Source organism: Syngnathoides biaculeatus, chromosome 20, assembly GCF_019802595.1.
Source record: "Syngnathoides biaculeatus isolate LvHL_M chromosome 20, ASM1980259v1, whole genome shotgun sequence".
NCBI lineage: Eukaryota > Metazoa > Chordata > Actinopteri > Syngnathiformes > Syngnathidae > Syngnathoides > Syngnathoides biaculeatus.
In genome coordinates this window covers 9,950,360-9,973,254 of record NC_084659.1, presented here as the reverse complement: position 1 = coordinate 9,973,254, position 22,895 = coordinate 9,950,360, and the positions used below count along the sequence as shown (strand labels likewise).

Here is a 22,895-nt window from a genome sequence, read left to right as displayed (position 1 = left end):
GAATAAACGCAAACCTTTTTTGTTGTTGTTTACGACAATGGGGATGAATAAGAAGCCTGATTTTCAAAGTAATGGGTGTCACTCCGAGAGCTTTGTGACTTCTTGCAACACAAAACCTGCTCGCTAAGCCGAACCCTAAGCCTCAGATACGCACCGCGTTCGCGCTGTGGAACACCTCGCCCCTTTTAATCCAAGTGAAGTATTTGGAGCGTCATTGGGGGTGTGGGGGGGGGGGGAACGGCTGCAGTTTGTGTCATGTCGGAGGAGGACAGGTAGCGTCTTCCCAAAGTTGCGCGGCCCTCGATTTAATTTGTTTTACGTGCGCAGCAACATTATGAGATTAAGCTAATTAAATCCATACTCAGAATAAAACCGAGGCATGTAAACAACATTTACTAATCATATTATCCAGATTGAGGTTCCAATCTGGTTAATACAGTTTTTGGTGTCATAGTAGCTCTTTGTGAATAACTTTATAATGGGTTCATTACTGTGACTATAGTACTATATACGGGAAAGGCAAACAACAACAAAGAAAATAACACTGAAAGTAACAACAAAGACACAAAACCAGAAGACTAAACGCATTATAGACTAATTACAGGGTGAGCGATAGCTGAAGGAGATGCCAGGGAAGGGAAAGGATCTTAATGGCTGGCGCAGAAGAGGCAACATGTCAATTAAAGAGAGATATATTTTTAAAAAGTTGGGTTTAGAAATATATTACTTGCAGTCAATGTTCCCTCTAAGCTGCGCAACTGCGCATTTGCGCACTTGTCACACACTCTCAGCGCAGAGGAAAACAGATCCATCGCAGTGACCTTTTAGTGAGTCATGTAACTTCAACGGATGACACTGATTGAGCACCGTGCATACGTCTGATGTTGCTCACAGTGGTCAAAGGGGGCGCCCACGACCTTAGTGTGTTTGCTCAGACACGTAAAAAAATGAGAGGGAACATTGCTTGTAGTACTTGTGCTACAAAGTTGTTGGTATTTTTGTTTTCAAATGTGTGAGTCGCATGCGCCACATGCACAAATCCCCACTCATTCCCAAGTGTCATTGGCATTTCAATGATGTGCTGTTTCCATATAACAAAATACAATCCATGAATTTATTATCTATATGTATGCTTGAATTTTGTGTGTGCATGTGTGTGTGTTTGTGTGCTGCTTTGTGGGAGTCTGTTCCTCTTTTCTCTTGTCATCGAATGAGGCAGACCAAAGAATGGAGTCAAAAGCAATACTCAACTTTGAGACGGATTCCTGACTTATTGTGTATATGCATTGTAATGACTTGTTTTCTTAAATTGTCGCAGAATGACTGAAAAAAGGAGGTACGTAGGATGACTGGTTGGTACTTAGGTAGGAAATGAAAATAGGTAGGAAGAAATGGAGAATGGAAGCAGTAAGGTAGAAAAGTAAAAAGAAAGGAGACATTCGTAGCTACCTATGTATGTCAGAAAGACGGGTTTTAAGTTGGTGCATAGTGGGCTGGATCACGAAATTTGGAGGACATTTCGGTAAAGATTTGATATTTAATGGATGATACGTTTTATCCCACAGGTGTTAAACGTTATTTTGTGCGGCCCACGAAAAGGAAATCATGTGCGGTGATTTGAATGTTTCTTGCAAAAATACCATCCATCCATCTTCTGAGACGGTTATCCTCATAAGGGTTGCAAAATTACAAATTGTAGTGGCATTTAGTCATGGTGAAATATTGTATTGTTGTTACCAATCAACTTTTTTTTACCGTCTTGTGATTTCAAATATAGTTTTCCATCAGTTTATTGCATAGGTCAGTACAGTATGGAACTAATTTCACACTTTACAATAAAATACAGTGATATAGTGCTGTAAGTAACTCTGAATGAGCCGAAACAATGAAGCGGAGTGTTTGGAGAGGCACGAGGAAGGAAGCCCGATTACGTAAGATTGAGTGAAAATCAAGAAGTATGTATCTGGCATGCAAATGCTGCTGGAGTAACTCTGCATGAGTGGTTGCCAACTGTGTTGCCAGACAAGATGAGACAGAGCCCCTGACTGTCGTACAACATGGGCGGATGTACTGTGTATCGTTACGGCAACGTGTTTGTATACTGTGGCTGCGGTGAACACAAGCAGAATTGTGTACAGAGCCACTTCTGCGCATCATCTGCTCCATTCAGACTTGACCGTCCACAAGCGTCCAGCCGTGCAAGCGCACAGCTGGGCCTCCAAAACATGATACTTCCCACTGTGAAATCCTCCGACTGCCTCCTACTTGTGCGCCGTTGATTTAGAGCCAGACCGGATCACATTTGGGCGGCTGCGTCGGGGCGAGGAGCGCGCCGCTTTCACACTGCGGAATATTTCGCAATAAATCTCAATTTTATCGCATGCTTGCTGGAACACCAAATTCCAAATCTTTGTGGCTTGATCCTAGTTGTGATTTCTTTATACTTTTACAAGCCAGTAAAAGCCTTAAATATCCCTGTGTCAAATATTAAGCATTGCGACAAAGTCAGCTTGCAGTTTTGACACTTATACATGGCGAGCTCTGCTTAAGTTAGTTATTCCTTAAATAAATGCATATAAAGGGTCAGAAGATGATTATTTTATGATTAACTTTGTAAAATGATTATACTTGTATTTTATTAATGAATAAGTATCAAACGTATCTAACTATTAAAACATCCAGATATTCAATCTTGAGGTGAGATAAAGCTGCACAGCTCCCGTAGAGTGAGTTTTACACCACTTCCAACTCTGGACATACAAGGTTTAATTTTTTTTCTTCATGTTTACATTTGGTTTAATATTGATTTTTTTTTTTTTTATGTGATCCTCATAAACTACATGCTCACAGGACATATGTACGGAGCCCCTAAAAGGACATTGAAAAAAAAAAATCTAACTGTTTTCTCATTGTAATGAGAAACTTTCTCATTGCAATGAGTACGTTTCTCATTGTAATGAGTAACTAGTCCATTGCATGTGTGCATACATAAAAGATCCTTATTCCTTATTCAGGAAGCTACCACTAGCAGGTAAATAAGATAGGACCAATTGGTAGCCATTTTTTGACACTCTCATTGTAATGAGTAAGTTACTCATGAGTTACAATGAATAAGTTACTCATGACAATGACAGTTACTCTTTACAATGAGAAAGTTAGTCATTACAATGAGTAAGTTACTCATTGCAATGATAAACCGGTTGGGTTTTTTTTCCAATGTCGCTTTAGGGGCTCAGTACACATGCACACAAATGCTCAATATCATAATAATAAAAGAAATATTGTCTTCTAATTACTTATTGGTGGAAAAAAACAACTTTATAAATAAATAAATAAAAAACCCGTCAGAGGTTTTCCCCCAAATTATTTCATTCATTCATTCTTTTCAATGTCAATGTTCAATGCCACGTACACACAGTAAAGTGTTTTGAGAAATAATGTTTGGGTTATTTTTTTTTTTACCCCTTCGGTGCTTTATTTCAAAAGTAATATTAAAATCAGATGGAAAAACACATTTAAATGAACCCTTTAATGATAGTCTTAATCCGGAAATGTTTACCTGCGACGGGAACATCGCTCAGGGACGTGTGTTATGCGGGTATCTCAGCGTGCGCGAATGTGTGAATATTTTTCCTCGACGAACAGCCTGAGGGAAGATATTCTGCAACCCGACGCCCACTCAGGTCACCTGCACACTTTACGACACTTAACGAGATGTAATGCAACTTCTGAACTCTGGCACTCATTCAAAATAAAAAGAAAGAAAAAGAGATGTCCTCTTATCTCCACTTGTTGACTGCTTAGTCGAGGCTTATTTTGTTTTCTTTTTTTTTTTAACTGTTAAACTCCCAAAAAGCCTTTTGGAATCCAACACATGCAATTAACACGATCGCGGCTCTTGCCAATTTTCCAAGATCAGGACCACTTCGCGCAATAGAAAAAAAAAACAGAACAACTTAACCACATGACAGCATGTCTCATTAGTTGAAGGACACCTGAGCGATTGAGCGTGAAGATGTCACATAGCGTACCTCCATCTCCTTCCATGACGTAGTGCCATTTTTATTATTATTATTATTTTTTTTTTTACAAACAACTTTGTGTGCGTGCTGACTTAAATGAATGGCGCCTACATCGTGTTCCTGAGTGGCGTCAGACGGCAACCTTGCGCTCTGCCAAAGAATGTGCTCTCTGGCATCGCCCTGGCGCTCCGAGTGGCCCGTATGCACAAACTCTACTGTGCTCCATGATACGCACGACTCCAACAATGCTCGCGGTGGCCAACTGTTTGCTCAATTTTCCTCCATTTTTCCCTCATAACAATGAAAGGGACATGGTTGTCCCTCACTATACGGACTGTTAGTGCAGATTCATACAGCAATAAGCTTGAGAAAGGAGGAACGAGTGCGTAAAACACAACGTCCAAAGTTTGGCCTCATTTCATCTGTAAAAAAAACTTCCCGCACGTTGTCACGAACCAACAGTACACGGGTGGACCCTAATGCAGGACTCCAAGACGAGGACATGATGTTCAGTCGGTTTTATTATAAACTAAAGTTGTGCACGACAACACAGTCCAAGAAAGCAGGATCCAAAACACAAGAAACAATGTCCGATAACTATGAGTCAACTAAAGAGCGTGACCAAAAGCGTGACTGGGCTATAATGGCGCAGTGGCCGAGTAACCCTGGATGCGGGAAAGCATACTCAAGGTGGAGATGGAGGGTTCGGCTGTGTGTTTAAATCCACAGATGGTGAGTATGCCAAAGCATTTGTACTCGATGTTGTCAATCAACATTTTGCCGACTTCGCATAAAGACAAGATAATCAAACAAATAAAAGACACGCCTTTGTCGGCAAGAACTGTTCACCGTCCTACCAGCATGAAAAATCAAATTGAATTAAGTTCACGATTGGAAATCTCAACACCTGCGTGAAGCTTAATCTGACGACGTATGAAACAGATTATCAAGCCATTGGCAAAACCAGGAACCACCATACATCATAATGTTATTTAAAAGAATTCAAAGACTTTATTGTACTCTAAAAGTGTTGGTTCTGCATAAATGCGTAAATACACCTGTATTTAGTTTTTTAAATATTGCATGGTTCTTTTGAAATTACGTTTTAAAATATTTGGAATTTATGGCTCTCTGGTGTAGAATGTGAGGGTGGTAACCCCAAGAAGACAAAAACTATAACTGCACATCACATGCATATTTTGTATTGATGTTATGAGTAAACCTTGACAAAACAGTGGACACGTGCAAGTTATTTGCAGAAATCACTCCTTATTTGTAATATTTTTTTCCCAAACCATCACTTTTTTTCTTTTATTTAACATGGTAGTTGTTATTTTTCATGACAATGAGAACCAGATAATAATATAATAATAAGCATTAGTTATTTGTGGATGTGTGGGGAAAAAGCTTTCGAAATAAAATTGACAAAAACGTGCATTTGACGTGGAAAAATGGAAAAGAAAGAAGTCCTTTCATGCAGCCACTAAATGGTCCGGCTAATCTGCTATTCCGTTGATGCGTCTGGAATACGCACGCTGCTCGCCACATGCTTATTTATGCCGGTCAGCATTTATGTAAGCGATGTAACTGCCCCCTTGTGGGACAGCGAGGCTCGTCGGGCTGCTGATAACCAAGGGCGGCCTGCAAAGAGATGCTGTCCATCTCTCAGGGACTTCTTATGTAACAGTGCTCTCTCTCTCTCTCTCTCTCTCTCTCTCTCTCTCTCTCTCTCACTATACAGGCTTTGCTCGGAGGTTAGTGTACGAGGCGCAAAATAGCAGGCCGCATCATTGGAAGGACGCACTCCTGGAATGAAGGTCTGAACGGGTGTGTGTGCATCTACTTTGAATAATGAATGAATCCTGTGATGATTTTTGCCGGATCTGAATTCAAGCACCACGAAGCCATATTGTGTAATGATTGTGTGTGTGTGTTGGCTGCGATTAATGCTTCGTTCTGCGTCCACCTTCCGGACCAAATTGTTTACCTGGCTGTGGAACGAGAAATATGTGTGTGGGCGGGTAGCATGATCCTACCTGTTGTGAAACGGTGTGTGTGTATGTGTGTGTGCGTGCGCGCTGGCCACTCCTTCTCACGTTGAACTTTGCCTTTTTACTTGGACTGCACTCGGATGTAAAATGAAAGGACAGCGGAGGAAGTGACTCGCAGTCGTTTACATGAGAAATCGTTTGCATCAGAAAGAGCTATCGCTAGGCAGCGACCTCCTCGGAAAGGGTTTCTAATTGCCGACAGATGCCACAAGATGGCGGCAAAGCTAATTTTTCAATTAGACAAGGCTATGGCCCGATTCAATGAGGCACCTCTCTTCAGTTAAATTGCTTTGGCGTGACATTGTATTTAAAAAAAAAAACACGTTTGTAAATGGTGAAGAATTGTTGCGAGGCAGATTTTTTTTTACGTCACGCCTACTATTCTGTTTCTATGGCAACTCTGGCGGGGGGCAGACAACTGAACTCTACTGCCCCACAAAGCAATTAATCATCACATGCGACGGCATTTATTCGAGGACTGTAGCAGTAGATCTTCATTATGCATCAAATCCTAATCTGATGCATAAAGGGACGTATAAAATCATATATAAAGTTGTTTTGAATATTTACTGAAATATGGCTCACTCTTTTTTACTTGACTTCCAGAAAGATGAATTTTCTCTTGCACAGGCCTCGAAAATATGTATTTCTGCCACATATGACATGTCATGCGCCACTTATTGGAAGTGTGAAGAACAAAAAAAAAACAAACAAAAAAACGAAAAAAAATTGCAACCGCAAGGGTATCAGATGACCGGGCCCGGCCTTACATGGAACAAAGCGCGAAGGAGGTGAAGGTTCACGATGAGCAGTGTGACACAGACGCCTACGTGTATATAATCGTGTTATTTGTCATGCATGATGATGAATACCTTCGTGTTGTGTGTGTGTAAATTCCTTATTAGCAATTCACTTCCTGTTTTTTCACCCACATCTGTCTCTAGTGAGTGAGGGTCATGCCTCGTCTAACGGCGCCTTTACTGGCATTGCATAAGATGATGAATCACGTTGGGTCAACCTCACACACACAGACACACACACACACACACACAGATATGCACACTGTACAGTATACGCATACAGTGAACCCTTATTTAGAAGACCATATGTATATTTTATAGTTATACACCTCCCACATGCTTCAAACACATTTGAACTTGTTAAAACAGACTTTTAGCACTTATTCTGCTTTCTCATTTGCACAGTTAGCCAAAAAAAAAGAGGTATAATCTGCATGCTTCAAGCTGTTTATTTTTTTTTTCCACTCATTGTTGTCCCGGATAAAAACGGTAACAACATAACACATGGCCTGCAAACACGGAAAATAGGAAAATAAAACACAAGAGCTCCTAATGTATTGTAATGTCCCTGTTCTTCTGCGGAGGTCTATTAGCAGTTGGCAAACTAGCCTAATGGTGCATCAGCGCCGCCATCTTATATTGTCCGTCCACTGTAATGAATCCAATGTGAATTGATAGTGGCCGGATGTTGTTAAGTTTGCTGCTGCCTTGTCACAGTGGGGGTTCCAAGTGAATTAGGATGTAGTTGGGGTTCACTGTACTGTATTTTCAATTGTAATGCGTCTCAACTTGGCGTTTTTTTTTTTTTCATTGTTTATTTTTTGCCTTTTTGAACTATAAAATCGCCTCCAACTGTTTGCAGCAATGCCTTTAAATTTATGCGCATCAAACTGAGGAATGCTTGGTTGTATGCACAACGGCGCGATGTAATTTCACACAGTGAAGAAAATAAATATTTGAACACCCTGCTATATTGCAAGTTGCATTTTTTTTAACGATTTATTTGTGTGATACAGCTGCAAATAAGTATTTGAACACCTGAGAAAACCAATATAAATATTTGGTACAGTCGCCTTTGTTTGCAATTACAGAGGTCAAACGTTTCCTGTCGTTGTCCACCAGGTTTGCACACACTGCAGGAGAGATTTTGGCCCACTCCTCCGCACAGATCTTCTCTCGATCCGACAGGTTTCCGGGCTGTCGCTGAGAAACACGGAGCTCTCTCCAAAGATTTTCGATTGGGTTTAGGTCTGGAGACTGGCTAGGCCACGCCAGAACCTTGATATGCTTCTTACGGAGCCACTCCTTGGTTTTCCTGGCTGTGTGCTTCAGGTCATTGTCATTTTGAAAGACCCAGCCATGACCCATCTTCAATGCTCTGAAAGAGGGAAAGAGGTCGTTCCGCAAAATCTTACAATACATGACCGCGGTCATCCTCTCCTTAATACAGTGCAGTCTTCCTGTCTCATGTGGAGAAAAACACCCCCTAAGCATAATCCCATCACCCCCATGCTTCACAGTAGGGATGGTGTTCTTGGGATGGAACTCATCATTCGTCTTCCTCCAAACACGGTTAGTGGAATTATGACCACAAAACTTCCTCCCATGACTCCTCTGTATCATGCAAATGCCCATTGGCAAACTTCACACGGGCCTTGACACGTGCTGGTTTAAGCAGGGGAACCTTCCGTGCCATGCGTGATTTCAAACCATGACGTCTTTGTGTATTACCAACAGTCAGCTTGGAAATGGTTGTCTCAGCTCTTTTCAGGTCATTGACCAAGTCCTGTCGTGTAATCCTGGGCTGATTCCTCACCTTTCTAAGGATCATTTGAGACCCACAAGGTGAGATCTTGCATGGAGCTCCACTCCGATTGAGATTGACCATCATGTTTAGCTTCTCCCATTTTCTAATGATTGCTCCAGCAGTGGCCCTTTCTTCACCAAGCTGCTTGGCAATTTCTCCGTAGCCCTTTCCAGCCATGTGGAGTTGAACAATTTAGTTTCTGGTGTCTTTGGACAGCTCTTTGGTCTTGGCCATGTTACAAGTTTGAGTCTTCCTGATTGTATGGGATGGGATAGGTGTATTTATGCAGCTCGGGACCTCACTGAGTTGCATCTGATTCAGGATAACACATGGAGTGGAGGTGGACATTTAAAGGCGGACTAACATGTCTTTGAAGGTCATAATTCTAGCTGATAGACGGGTGTTCAAGTACTTATTTGCAGCTGTATCACTCAAACAAATCATGAAGAAAAATCATACAATGTGATTTCTGGATTTTTCTTTTTAGATGATCTCTCTCACAGTGGACATGCACCCACAATGAAAATTTCAGACCCCTCCATGATTTCTAAGTGGGAGAACTTGCAATATAGCAGGGTGTTCAAATACTTATTTTCTTCACTGTGTGAAATTATATCGCGCTGTTGTGCATACAACCAAGCATTCCTCAGTTTGATGCGCATAAATTTAAAGGCATTGCTGCAAACAGTTGGAGGCGTTTTTATAGTTCAAAAAGGCAAAAAATAACCAGAAACGGGACAAGAAGTGAAAAAAAGCTGCAGGCTGAGTACACATGAGGCAGCTGGGGAGGAAAAGGAAGGAGATGATTGGATGACAGGAATTATGAGCTATCAAAGCACAACAAATCTTCCTAGTGGTTCATAAGAAATACATTTCAAACAGTCAACTCCCACGTTTGCAGCTCGACACTAGCAGACTTTTTGGAGGAAATGTCTGCCTTTGTGAATATAGCGGTACTTTAACTTACAAGTGTCGCTCGGTCGATTTTTTGCGTCGTGTTGCGGACTTAGCGTACAAGTAACTAAATGGCCGCAGCACACTTGTATCACACAATATCTGGCCACCATAAGCTCACGTAGTTACCACGGAGCAAAGGTTTTCTTATCGGCAACTCGACCTCGCGAGGCAAGAAGTAGTTGAACCCCGGGTGTGACCGTACATCACGACCTTTAATTGAGAGACGGCCAGGTGAATGCCAGCGATTGCTTATTTGCGTCACTCTGGGTGTGGACAAAGAGGGTAAATGTTTGCTGGGACGCTCATCTGTTAGTGTCGAGCGCCGAGTAAGCGAGCGCTTGTCGTGAACGCCATCCCTTTTTCCCGTATCAGCTTGTGTACGTACAGAGTAGGGAGGGCCGCTGGGACGGACCCGCTCTTTGCCTCTGGTGTCACCATGGAGACAGGGGGCTCTTTTTATAGCGTTCCTCTCCTTCTGCTGCTGTTTGCCATTCAGTACGATGAAGGCTAAGTGGCGTTTTGCCTCGTTCTACTGCAGAGTGTGCGGTGCCGCCCCCCCCCCCCATCCCAAGGATAGAGCAAGGCACTAACTACACGGGTGCAGGTTCAACTCTACGTGTGTAAACCGCATCCCATTAGTGGTTTTTGCACCTTTTTGCCGAATCATACTTCTGGTTTTGCTGGGATCCCGGCCAGCTGCCTGAGGAAGTCGTGGAATTGGCATCACACACATGGTTGCCGCCACGTGTGTGTGTGTGTGTGTGTGTGTGTGTGTGTGTGTAATGCAATGTGTCAATCTAGAATTCAAAGGTCAATTTAGCCACCAACGTCTTTGAAAAGTGGACAATTTCTTTTCCAATTTTTGTTTTTTTTCAGGAATTATATGACGAGATTCATCACACTCATTCTTCAACAGTATGCTTTTACAACTACATATTTTATTGATTACATTACTTTTTATATATATTTCATTTATTTATAAATGTTATTTTATATTACTATTATATTTTCCTCTTCCTTTGAACGGATGAAAAGGTTTCAGTCTCTTGAATGCAGGTTGAGAGACAACTTCACAGCATCATTTCTTTGAAATGTCTGTGAAAAAAATCCATCCGTCTATTTTCAATTCCGCTTATCCTCACGAGGGTCACGGGGAGTGCTGGAGCCCATCCCAGCTGTCAACGGACAGGAGGCGGTGTACACCCTGAACTGGTCGCCAGCCAATTGCAGGGGACATAGAGACAAACAGCCGCACTCACAATCACACCTAGGGGCAATTTGGAGTGTCCAATTAATGTTGCATATTTTTTGGGATGTGGGAGGAAACCGGAGTGCCCAGAGAAAACCCACGCAGGAGCAGAAAACTCAACACGGGCGGGGCCGGGATTGAACCGGGGTCCTCAGAACTGTGAGGCCAACGCTATGCCAGTTGATCCACCGTGCCGCCTTCATTCCTTGTAGACTTACAATATCAAGTGGATTTAAAATGAATATTTTGCGGTTATATTTATTATTTTATAGTTATAATTCATATGTGACAGGGGGCAGGCAAAAAGGGGGAAAAGCGGTGGCCAAGATTTTAGAATCACTTCTATCGTTGCATTTTGTGTCAGGCCAACTATAATTTACAAAACAAGTGCATGTTTTCGCTTTTTTTTATGTGCATGGATTATTTGAAATTTCATGGGCCTTGTGGGATAGAAAATATCCTCCAATTGTGGAATGACCCTCGGAGTTCATTTCAAGCAATGCAGTCATTTCAAATCCTGCATAGCTCCAGTACAAATGGGCCACGTGACAGCAGGCATCAATCGTCGGCGGGCTCGTTCGTGGGTGTGTGCTTCCTACCTACTGTTTTACTCACATTTTTTGGGTTTGCTTCCAGAGAGACACGCCCACTTTGTTTCGTAAGACAGGGCACACGCTCACATGCACACGGGGGGAAAAAAGATTGTAACTCAATGTTAGAATCTGAGTCTGGAACTTCAAGCCGATTCAGATGATGATTTATTGTATCGGAAGGCGACGGATGCGCGGGTTTGGATTCTGCCGAAAATGAAACTGAAGGAGAGGACGCAAACACACCTAAGTGCAGTCTTATTAAAGAGTAGGTGAGTAAAACGGTCTTTGGCGTTCATGTTTCCATGTGCGCGGGTCCTCTCGGGATTCTACACGGATGAATTCTAAATGTGTGGAAGTGTACACCTGAGTTTCCCCGCCACGTACTCCTATCAGGAAGGTAACAGGAGCCACCGGGATCTTGGCCAACCTTCCTACCGTAAAGCGTTCCACGTCACAGTCATTAAGCCAACGGTACATAGACGACACACGAGGTTGTGTGTGAGACGTGGGAACGTTGAGGACTGAGACAACTGCGGCGGATCCGTGGCGCTTAGATTTCAGATCTTAACTTCAGCAGGTGCGTGAAATTTGGCATTACCTGTATCGCTCTTTCGTACAACTCAGACCGGTCAAAGGTAGAGAAAAGGAGAATTGATGCTGTAAGAACTCTCCTCAAATCGTTCATCTAATTCATCACATTAGCAGGATGTTCAAAATTCAAAGGTTAAATATTAATAACTTTTCCCGACAAAATACTATTTTCTAAATGGTCGCGTTTTGCGCATGTCGGCATGATTGTCTTGGTTTTTCTGGCTGTGCACAGCCAAGAGGCGGCGCCACCATCCCTGTGTGGATGTCAAAGGGGGGGGGGGGGGGGGGGGGGGGGGGTTTGCAAAAGGCTGCACTAAGATACCACACCTTCAAGTAAAATGAAAGAAAGATACTGTATGTTTGCACAAGTCAATCATACTCACACAGGGCCTTTTGTTACGTGTCTTGGGTGTAAGATGCTTCGATTGAAACTTGGACCAAAACACTGCCATTGTCCTTTACAAGCTCACAGGGAGGGAATTTCCACCGATATGCAATTAAGTTCCTGTCGGATATTTGATGAACGCCATTAAATCCATTCCAAAATCTCCTGGCTGAAAGGGCATTGGCACGAGCCCACCTTGACGTCATTTCCTGCTACCAAAGACCTCCTTTATTCGCGTTACGTGGGGAATGATAATAACTTAAAGGCACCCTGCCAAAGTTCAAGGCGGGGTGAAATCAAACACGACCAGTTACAGATTCAGTCTTCGCTAGTTTGCTATCAAAAAAAAAGGCAAAATGACGTCACATATGGCAAGTTGAGCCACATCCAAGCCGAGTGTTCGGACTTCAGGATTTTGAAAATAAGATGCAGCTCTACGCATATAACTAAAGCAATTACATTTCCAAACCAACCGATACGGCCTGAATTATTCTGATTTGAATGCGACTGAACTCATGAATTAGTTTGTGGGGAAATTTAGTTCGCTGTTGTTGTTTTTCGTTGTGGTGATAAAGGCAAGAGCCGCACCGCAAACGTCCGTAATTTACAATACTGATCGTAGTATAAGCAGGCAGCTAACGACTCCCGACATTTATTGGTTTTGACCAGCTTACAAACAAAACAGTAAACAAATGCGTTTCTAATATTAAAATTAATAATTCTTGAAAAGAACCAAAGGCATTCCCAATTTACAGGAGTCACTTACCTTTCTTTCAGGGTTTTTTTTTTGCAAATGTATTAGTAATCAATAACGAATAAATGACAATGTTGACCATGTCCTCTTGAAGACATATTGCCAAATATAACGGCATTGTTTGGGTAGAATATTTGAATTCAACCTGGGAGTAAGCCAAGCCCACAGCTGTCCGATGGTGTCTCCAGATTGACGTTAAACGATATCCCACAAATCCCGAGAGGGCTTCGGGGGCGCCGGTTTTGGACTTTGCGCTGCTTCTCTGGCTTTAGCGTGAGTTGGAGTACTTCAATCCCATAAGCTTCCGTTTCAGGAAAAGGAGAATTCAAACACGGGACATTCTGTTATGATTGATTTTTTTTTTTTTTAGCAATTGTTGGGAATTGCAAGTTGACAGGAATTATGGTTTAATAAACACTGCAAAATTACCCTATAGTACAGTGATTATGCAAGTTTTTTTCAATTTTTTATTTTTAAATAGATATAGTTTCATAATAATATAATTACATATCTTTTAGAGGGGTTTGTTTTCAAGTCTTTATGTAGGTACTTTTTTAATTTAATTACTTTATGTTCACTACATTTTTAATGAAATCCTGATTTGAATATTATTATTTTCTCAATATTTTAGCACAAAGTCAACGTGGCCCAAAGTTTGAGAAACACGGCTATCGTAAATTGAGATTTTTAAGATGACGTCATACCTTTGAATTATTTTCTGGCATAAACAAAATGAATGCAGCTTCATAATTCAACACAAAAAGTCCAGTTTTAGTCAGAGCGCGTCATCTTTGGACAGCGCGATTGGCGAGAGCAGCACTTTATGTCAACACTAATTCAATTTGTGACTCATTGAGTGACTCATTCGCATCGGCCCACGCGGTCCTATTAGCTTTGACTTGCACCTTACGGAGATTTAATTACATAAACTCAGGTTGGTGTAAATAAAAAGAACATTTGGAATGACTTAAATTTGAATTATAATATCATTGTTATAAGTGCGGCGATATTGATGGACTATAAAATTGCAGCATAATGAACATTCTTGAACATTTTTCAACTGAATAAATACACAACTCAAATACATCCGTCCATTTTCTTAGCCGCTTATCCTCACAAGGGGCGCGGGGAGTGCTGGAGCCCATCCCAGCCGTCAATGGGCAGAAGGCGGGGTACACCCTGACCTGGTTGCCAGCCAATCTCAACAAATATATTTTATTGTTTTTAAAATTCAAATGCCCACTTTCAAATAAATGCATGGTAAATTATTATTAGCTTTGATCTTAAACCTGCAGTTTATTTAGGGTATGGCGCCTACTGGAACAGAGGACTTTATTGGCGTCAATATGGTGTGTTGTAATGACAGAATAATAAATTGGCCATGGCAATTCTAATATATAATTCACTATATGATTCAACATAGACCTAACTGTGTATGAATAAACTTGCCTCGTGATTCTCTTGCATTGAAAAATAACTTGGGGAAAAGGGGGTTTCTATTTGGGGTGAGGTGTTTATTTTTGAAAGTTCAAAATTAAACAACTATGACTTTTTCAGATTATGCCATTATTTGAGGAAATGTGTTATATTGGTTGTGATTAATCAGGACGGGCCATTATGGCATCTCTTGGAGTGGGGGCTATTTGTGGAAATAGGGAATATAATTTTATGTTGCACCCGGTGATTTATCATTTTATGGGTCAATATAAAAGGTTTGACCATGATTTGATAAAATACCGCTTGTTGTGTTGTACTGACGTTTTTATTTCGCATTTGGTGATTATTTAGCACGTCATCGATTAGAGCAGAGAACACTATTTGAGGGAAAAAGGTATGTTGTCGTTAAATTGGGCAAAGAAAATATTGGCCATTATTTGGGGAAATATGGTTTGTTGCGGTGGAACGGTGGGACAGCTGGTAAAGCGTTGGCCTCGCAGTTCTGAGGTCCCGAGTTCAATCCGGGACCCGCCTGAGTGGAGTTTGCATGTTCTCCTCGTGCACGTTTGGGTTTTCTCCAGGTAATCGGATTTCCTCCCACATTCCAAAACACATTCAACATTTATTGGACACTATAAATTGCCCCGAGGGGTGATTGTGCATGCGACTTTTTGTCTCTATGGGCCCTGCGATTGGCTGGCAACCAGTTCAGGGTGTACCCCGCCTGCTGGGATAGGCTCCAGCACTCCCCGCGACCCTCGTGAGGATAAGCGGTGAAGCAAATGGATGGATGGACGGTTTATTGTGTTTTAAAGACGAGATTTTACATTGGAACCACTGATCAATTGTGGTATCTCATCTGCTGGAGTTCCCATTTTCCAGTCTACACTAGTGAAAATGATGACTCATCGAGATTATGAATACAAAGCGCCAGCGAGGATCTGCCCCCGCCCCTTCCTGCCCCCACCCCTTTTATTTGCGCAGACTTTGACTTTATTTACAAACCTGCCAAGAGAGCATGACGCGGTTATTCCTTCACTCGCCGACGCATTCAAACGAAAAACACCCGCGGCAGCCCCGTCGGATGCCAAGAGGGCCATTAGGGATGAGTGTGTGGCCAAAGGGAGTTTTGTCAAGTCACGGTAATTGTGCATCGGACAGATAAGACGGATTCCAGGAAGTCCTTTTGACCATCACTCTCCAGTCATGTGGGGAATTTTAAAAGGAACTCGGGGATTTTCACGTCTTTGCCACCTGTGTTTTGTGTCATTTTTAAACATGCATGTTTTTTGACTCACCGTTTTGTGGTCTTCTGAAGTATGACAGACTCAAAACATGTCGTGTAAGAGTTAAAAAAAAAAAGTGGTCTCAGGGGTGTTTTAATCATGTATGTGTGTGTGTGTGTGGGGGGGGGGGGGGGTTATTGGGACAGAAATGACTAAACAGCTCACTTTACTGTAAGCGACTCAAGCGCACATGCATACACGTACGTTCACTAATGGTGAAAAAATCTTAAAAAAAAATGAAGCTATTTATGTTGTCTCCTGGTTGACTTTTACTGTCAAAAATAAATAAAACGGGGAATTACAAAAGATTTGCTTTTGATTAACAATGCAAAAATAATAATAATAATAAATAAGCATCCGTGTCACGGTGTTGTAACTCTTTACGCAAGAGATATTTCAACTAAAAAGGGTCTTTTTGTTGATACAACAATACCCACCGTTAAGAACAACTTTTTGCAGCCTATTCAGAAGTGGTCACAGTCTTCATTTGTATCTGTATGTCTGCATTATACTGCCCCCAGGTGGTAAGGTGCATCCATCAGAACAAGCAGTCCAATATACATTGACATGAGGCAAAAAAATAAGTGTAGCAAAAACTTTTATTTTCTATTTGATGAAGTCAACATTCATGTTTTATTTAATCGTCAATTTATGCATGTGAGACGACGTCCCTAATCCCTTTTGAAAAGCTCTGCACTTGAGAATTTGAAGTAGATAAATATTACATTTGGCGGCACGGTGGAACAGCTGGTAAAGCGTTGGCCTCACAGTTCTGAGGACCCGGGTTTGATCCTGGCCCCGCCTCTGTGGAGTTTGCATGTTCTCCAACTCATCCAACTTGACCAAGCACATACCATATGTGCATAGACAATGAGAAGCATGGAAGGGTTAAAATGCTATTTTTGTCTCCCCTCTACAAATTGGCCTTGTTTAAGAGAAGGAATGAGAGACCTCTCAAGCATCGCAACTCCGGAGAGCTGCGATACATTCCCGCAACTGAGGCCAAACAAAGCCAGATGTCTCAAAGTCTCTCCCCTGTCCCGGAAAATTCTGGCGAGGCAGACTATGTCGTCAGCTTTTGTTTGTGTTTTTTCTTGAGGTACGGGAACCCTCGAGGCCGCTCCGCAATGGTGACCGTTCTGTTGCAATACTTGTTATTCCTTACAGGGCAGGGACATATCTGTGTCCAGTTGTGATGATAATCAATAACACACGAGTATTTTTCTTTTATATTACAAAACTTCCCTGTGCAGTTACAAAGGGGTAAAAAAAAAAAAAAAGTGCTCCACTAAGCCGCCTTTAAACTTACATAATATTAGTAATTTATCATGCAATTATAATTATGTATAGCTTTAAACCCAAGTTTAATGTTAATCCAATTGAAATGACTTTACGATTATCAGTTCCTTTCTACCCATGCAGTCCCGATAAATATTCAAATCGAAACCGCTTTTTCCTCTTTTCACAGACTGAGGCGGCGTGGCTCAATATGGACGATGACATTGGCGTCGAGCGTGGGAGTCGGGGCCTGACACGAACATCTTTGTGCCTCCACGTGTCGCTTCCTGGGGGACAGAATGGAACAGGAAGCCCGTGGAAGAGCGCGCCACACCTCCACAGAGAGGCCTTTCTTTCCAAAACGGTTTGTATGTGTGTGTGGCCAGCATGATTTGCTTAGTAGGCCTCTTTTAGTGTCAGTTTCGCTATTTTTTTTTTTTTTTTTTGCTGAATATGTGGAGCAACATTGTAAAACATTACCAAAACAATACATTTACAATATTGTAATATATAATATATATATATATACATATTGTTTACAAGGTTCAGTTGGTTATCTTCTTCTGTCTTATTTTTCTTGCATTTACGTTCATTTCCTTGTCATAAACAACTTGCAACATTTGTTTTAATACATTTGTAAGAGTCATATGGATTTTTTTTCCAATTTCAATCCTAAATTAGCTTTCACGAACCCTGGACTTTAAGTGGATTCACCGTGATATCATGTCAACAATGTACTGTACTGCTCTGTGTGATACACTGGGCAGACATTTTTGAAGGGTTTTGGTGACACCTATTGGCGACTGTTTACTATTACTGTTATAATACTAAAAATGATTTTACTTTAATGATTATTTATCCCTCCTTCCATGATCCAAGCCACTTATCCTCACAAGGGGCACGGGAAAGCTGGAGCCTCTCCCAGCATGCTTTGGGCGAAAGGTGGACTACACCCTGAACTGGTTGCCAGTCAGTCGCAGGGCAGATATGGACACCATCACTGAGCGGGAATCGATCCCACGCTGCCCGCACCAAAGGCAGGCAGGCGTGTGTACCATGACACCATCAGTGGCTTTAATGTAATTATTTACTTTTCAAATATGTTATAGATATTTATGTGAAGAAAAATTTTATTTGACAGTAAATTTAAATTATGATTAGCAATAAAACACTTCAAGTCTCTTTCAAAGAATTGTCTGCAAAACTGCTGTTTGTTGTGAACTGAGTTGCTTCTAAAGTATGTCAATTTCTTGTTTTGTTTTTTTCTTTTTTGCCTTGACTTGTTTTTGCAAGACATTTCTGGTACATTATCTTCATCTTATTTTTCTCCATAATTCTGCTGCAAGACGCAAGGCTACATTAGAACTCCAAAGTACCAGACTATCTTCCTGTAAACGTGTACATTTCCAGTTCATTGCCATGATTTTCCACAGAGCCTTGAAGTTCATTTTTTACGGCAAGGTTGGTGGAATAAGAGCCCTCAAACGTCTGCCCCCAGAAGCTGGTTTCACGTGGTGGTTTAGATGTGTGTTGCTTCTGTCTAGCACCATTTGAAATCAGTGTTCTTGAGGACAGCAGCGCGGCCGTGAGGTGGCGGTCGAGGTCAACGGTCAGACCTTCACGTGTTCCTTTTCCTCCACTACAAGATAACTGATTTCCTATGGTGCATAGAGCCCTCAACGTTGTCCTTCTAGCACCATTTGAAATCGGTTATAAAACCGTGGATCAATGCAGCCGGTGCGTGGAACACAAGTTGTGAAGACTACACGTGACATTTTTTTAAAATGGTTTGGAATTGAAATAAAAAATTTCTGTTAAGTGTGTGTGCAATGGGCTTTTATTAGCTGCCTGTAGCTGTTATTATTAATATTACTACACACAAGAGTAATGTGCACAATATATTTTATACATATATATATAGAGAGAGAGAGAGAGAGAGAGAGAGAGAGAGAGAGAGAGAGGAGAGAGAGAGAGAGAGAGAGAGAGAGAGAGAGAGAGAGAGAGAGAGAGAGAGAGAGTATATATAAATTCTAGTATTAGATGTAATTGCAATTATACTACATTATTATTAATGGTAGTTGTCACCAATAATACAATAATAATAATTATTATATATATATATATATATATATATTTTGTTTTAAACACTGTGATGCTCTCTGGTGTAGTTTGTCACTTCAGTCATGATTGCCACAGGCGACAACAAAAAAAGACGACGCTGATGAAAAGAACGCCACAAGATGTCAGCAGAAACCTTTTTTTTAAGCGACAAAGTCAGGTGGCCCAAGAAATACTTCATAAGCCAAATACATATATGAGGGCAGCACGGTGGGCCAGCTGGTAAAGCGTTGGCCTCAACAATTCTGAGGACCTGGTTTCGATCTCGGCCCTACCTGTGTGGAGTTTGCACATTCTCCCCGTGCCTGCTTGGGTTTTCTCCGGGCACTCCGGTTTCCTCCCACATCCCAAAAACATGCAACCTTAATTGGAGAATTGTGAGTGCAGCTGTTTGTCTCCGTGTGCCTTGCGATTGGCTGGCAACCAGTTCAGGGTGTACCCCGCCTTCTGCCCGTTGACAGCTAGGATAGGCTCCAGCACTCCCCACGACCCTCGTGAGGATAAGCAGCAAAGAAAATGAATGGATGGAAGCACATAGAGATTTTGAAAGATAACTTAGAATTCAAATGTAATTTTATTTAATTTTACAATAAAATAGACAGCCGATAATGGAAAAAAATCTATTAGAGTAGAACTAGAAAACAAAAACAAAAACAAAAGTTACTTGCTAGTTAATCAAAACATCTGCAGAATACTGACACGATTTATTGCTTTGGATCATAACCCATAATCATGATTCAAAGTTGACCAAAGGTGTGAATGTCGGGTGTCAATGTCTATATCTGACTTGGGATTGGTTGGGAGCCACACGCCCCGTTTTAGATGGGATAGGCACCATGTTACGACACAAACCCTCGTGAAAATGGATGAACGTGAAAAGTTGACAAACGTATCAACGTTTTTTTTTTCCCTCAATTTATGTTCAAAATTATTTAAAACAGATGAAATTGGCTTTCATGAGACGAATTGAATGAAATAAAGGTTTTGCTCTCATTGTTGTCGTGAATAGGGTTTTTTTCTGTCTCACTTAAAGATGACATTTCCATGTTGCATTTTCAGACTAGCAGCCAAATACTATCATGGCAATCAGTCAGTCTGCACCCCAGGGAGCGTTTACATTGGAATCCTCGAAAAAGCTTTTCCATGTTGCCTGCCAGAGTGCCCGTGCCCTGCCCGGTGCCCGCCGGCTCTGCAGACAAACACGGAAAAACCTCACCCAACAATCTGACCCCCATGTTACAAGCATTATGGGAGAAAAAAAAAAAAAACAGGGGGAGGGAAGAGAAAATAGGGCTTCATTTCCCAAGTGAGCTTGACAATGAATTCCACTTTTCTGGTTACCAAGTACAGCACGTGTAGAAAAGCACCCTTTTTTTTGTACGTGCGCTTGATTAAAAATTAATGTTGCTCAATTGATGGGCCAATTAGGCTCCAGCTTCAAAAAAAAAGGGTTCTATTGTTCAAAAAGGCACATCAGGGCGTGCGGGCAGAGGTGAGGACGTGGCTGTAATCTTGCCGAGCTTTCACAAACAAAGGCAGGGCAACCTGGGATGCTGATCCACTGACTCACACTTACTCTCGACGCACACTGAGCTGCTACAAAAAGCACCTTTGTCCACTGGATGCTGGTGGTAACAAATAGTCTGACACAATCTCATTGTCATTCGCTTTAACCTCGCCGCTGTTCTCATATTCTCTGACGTGGTTCGTTTTGGGATCAATTTGATGGTCAAGATCAAAACTGTCCCTTAAGTTTATTTTCTGCACTTTATTAATGAACTAAACAGTCATTTTAATCAAAAAAACCAAAATCTTCTACACATAAAAATCACAACTATGTGACTAAATGCACTAATGATCATCAACGCCACTCGTTGTGGTCTTCTGAATTTTAAAAGTGATCAATATTCCTTTTGAATAATAGAACTCTAAAGTATTGCATCTTATAAACAACTAGAGTAACAAGATAATTAAAAGTAAAAGTTTTTGCATAATGATTTCATGCTTCAATTCGATGTACATTGCGCTGCTCCTTCTCGTGTACCTATAATACATGGACGTGCTACTTGTAAAAATACCATCGCTAGTAAGCTACAGTGATGTTAGTCATGTTTTGCAGCACATAACTTTGCCGACGAGTATTGTTATACATTATGTCTGCATCTTTTACTGCACAGTTCAAATAACAGTTGTCAAAAACTTTATACATCCCACGATGTCACTGCTAGTTTCGTTAGCCCGTCTACAGCGTTGACCATTATGTATTAGCGATACGCTTGCAGACCTTTGTAAGACAGTTAAGTGGTTACGTTAAACACAACGTGTAACTCTCTGTTACACTCTTCCATCCATTTTCTTAGCCGCTCATCCACACAAGGGTCACGGGGAGTGCTGGAATCTATCCCAGCTGTCAACGGGCAGAAGCATCGAGACAAACAGCCACACTCACAATCAATGCATGGATGTTACAGCATAATACAGGGAACTATAAAGTGAATTGTAAATAATCACAATAAAAACAATTCAAAAGCAAATCAACAAACAATTCCACAAGCAAGGCATTTTTAATTAGAGTCTATCTGGAGTGTGTCTTCATTAGGAACCGTAAACTGTCCGGTGCTTACTTCCCAAAACTCTGTCGTGACATTTCTTTGTCTCATCCGCACAGTCTTTTAGGAATGGTTGTTTAGATTGAGCAGTGAGCTATGAGGTTGACTCGCTCCTACTTCCTGATGCTATTCTCAGCATGTTGTTTTTGCACCCGTCTGAGAAATTGTCTAACACCTCGGATTCCAGCCGGGTGGCGTAACAGCAAAGGGACACACTGCGACCAAGCCTGGCTCCTAACACTCGCCAATGCCAGTCATTTTTCATCGACATCTCACAGCGCTTGTCACCCCGAGACTTCTTTGGAAGTGTTGCGCATTCCGCGCATGCTTCCGCCTTACTTTGATTCTGCAAAAAGATCTGGTTGTCCGTCCTGTGATGGAATGATTTTCCTCAACCAAAAACAATGGGTGACTCACGACAGGTATTGGTTATAAGTGGTGGCTATGGTAACCTAGACTGAAACTAACAGTCAGCCTTACCCAAGTTAAAATAAATGAGAGAAAAAAAATGTGGTTGCAGAAATGTGCACACACTCTTTTAACTGAGAAAGCCGTCTTCAAAACTTGTCAACCTACCAATGAGCCTGTTTCATTTTAAAGTTCAGCTGCTCCAATAGGCTTTTCCTGACATTTTTTTCTTTGTTTTTGTTGTTTTTCCAGACTGCTATTTTGTACGGTTCATAATTCCCTCAGTTTAAGGCCATGCATGTTTGGTACAAACGCAACACTGTTCATCACAAGAAGAGCGCCGTTCCAACAGTGAAATATTGTGGGGGCAGCCCCTTTCTTTGCTTTGTTTTACTTCAACTGAAATGAGCTTTAGAAAAGTGGAGGGAATTACAAACAATTAAAACATTATTTAGTGTAAGCACATCACCTTCAGGCTTCTGCAGGAAAGCAAAAAAGGGGAAAAAACTAAATTTATGTAGGGTTTCATTTGACCTGACCTGACATTCGA

General features: G+C 41.5%; 1 protein-coding gene and 1 long non-coding RNA gene across 6 annotated transcripts in view; one reads left to right on the top strand and one right to left on the bottom strand.

Annotated features, from left to right (window-relative positions):
• LOC133493164 (uncharacterized) overlaps positions 1-19,097 on the top strand; it is a 32,747-nt gene extending 13,650 nt beyond the window's left edge. Inside the window, exons 2-4 of one of the 2 annotated variants that reach the window (XR_009792875.1) lie at positions 5,764-5,839; positions 17,401-17,574; positions 18,090-19,097. This is a non-coding gene — a long non-coding RNA (uncharacterized LOC133493164). Of the gene's footprint in view, positions 1-5,763; positions 5,840-17,400; positions 17,670-18,089 lie in introns of those variants that run through there. The other variant, XR_009792874.1, reaches the window with a different exon arrangement.
• mkln1 (muskelin 1, intracellular mediator containing kelch motifs) overlaps positions 1-22,895 on the bottom strand; it is a 128,435-nt gene that overhangs the window by 30,675 nt on the left and 74,865 nt on the right. The gene's annotated exons all lie outside the window — the stretch shown is intronic.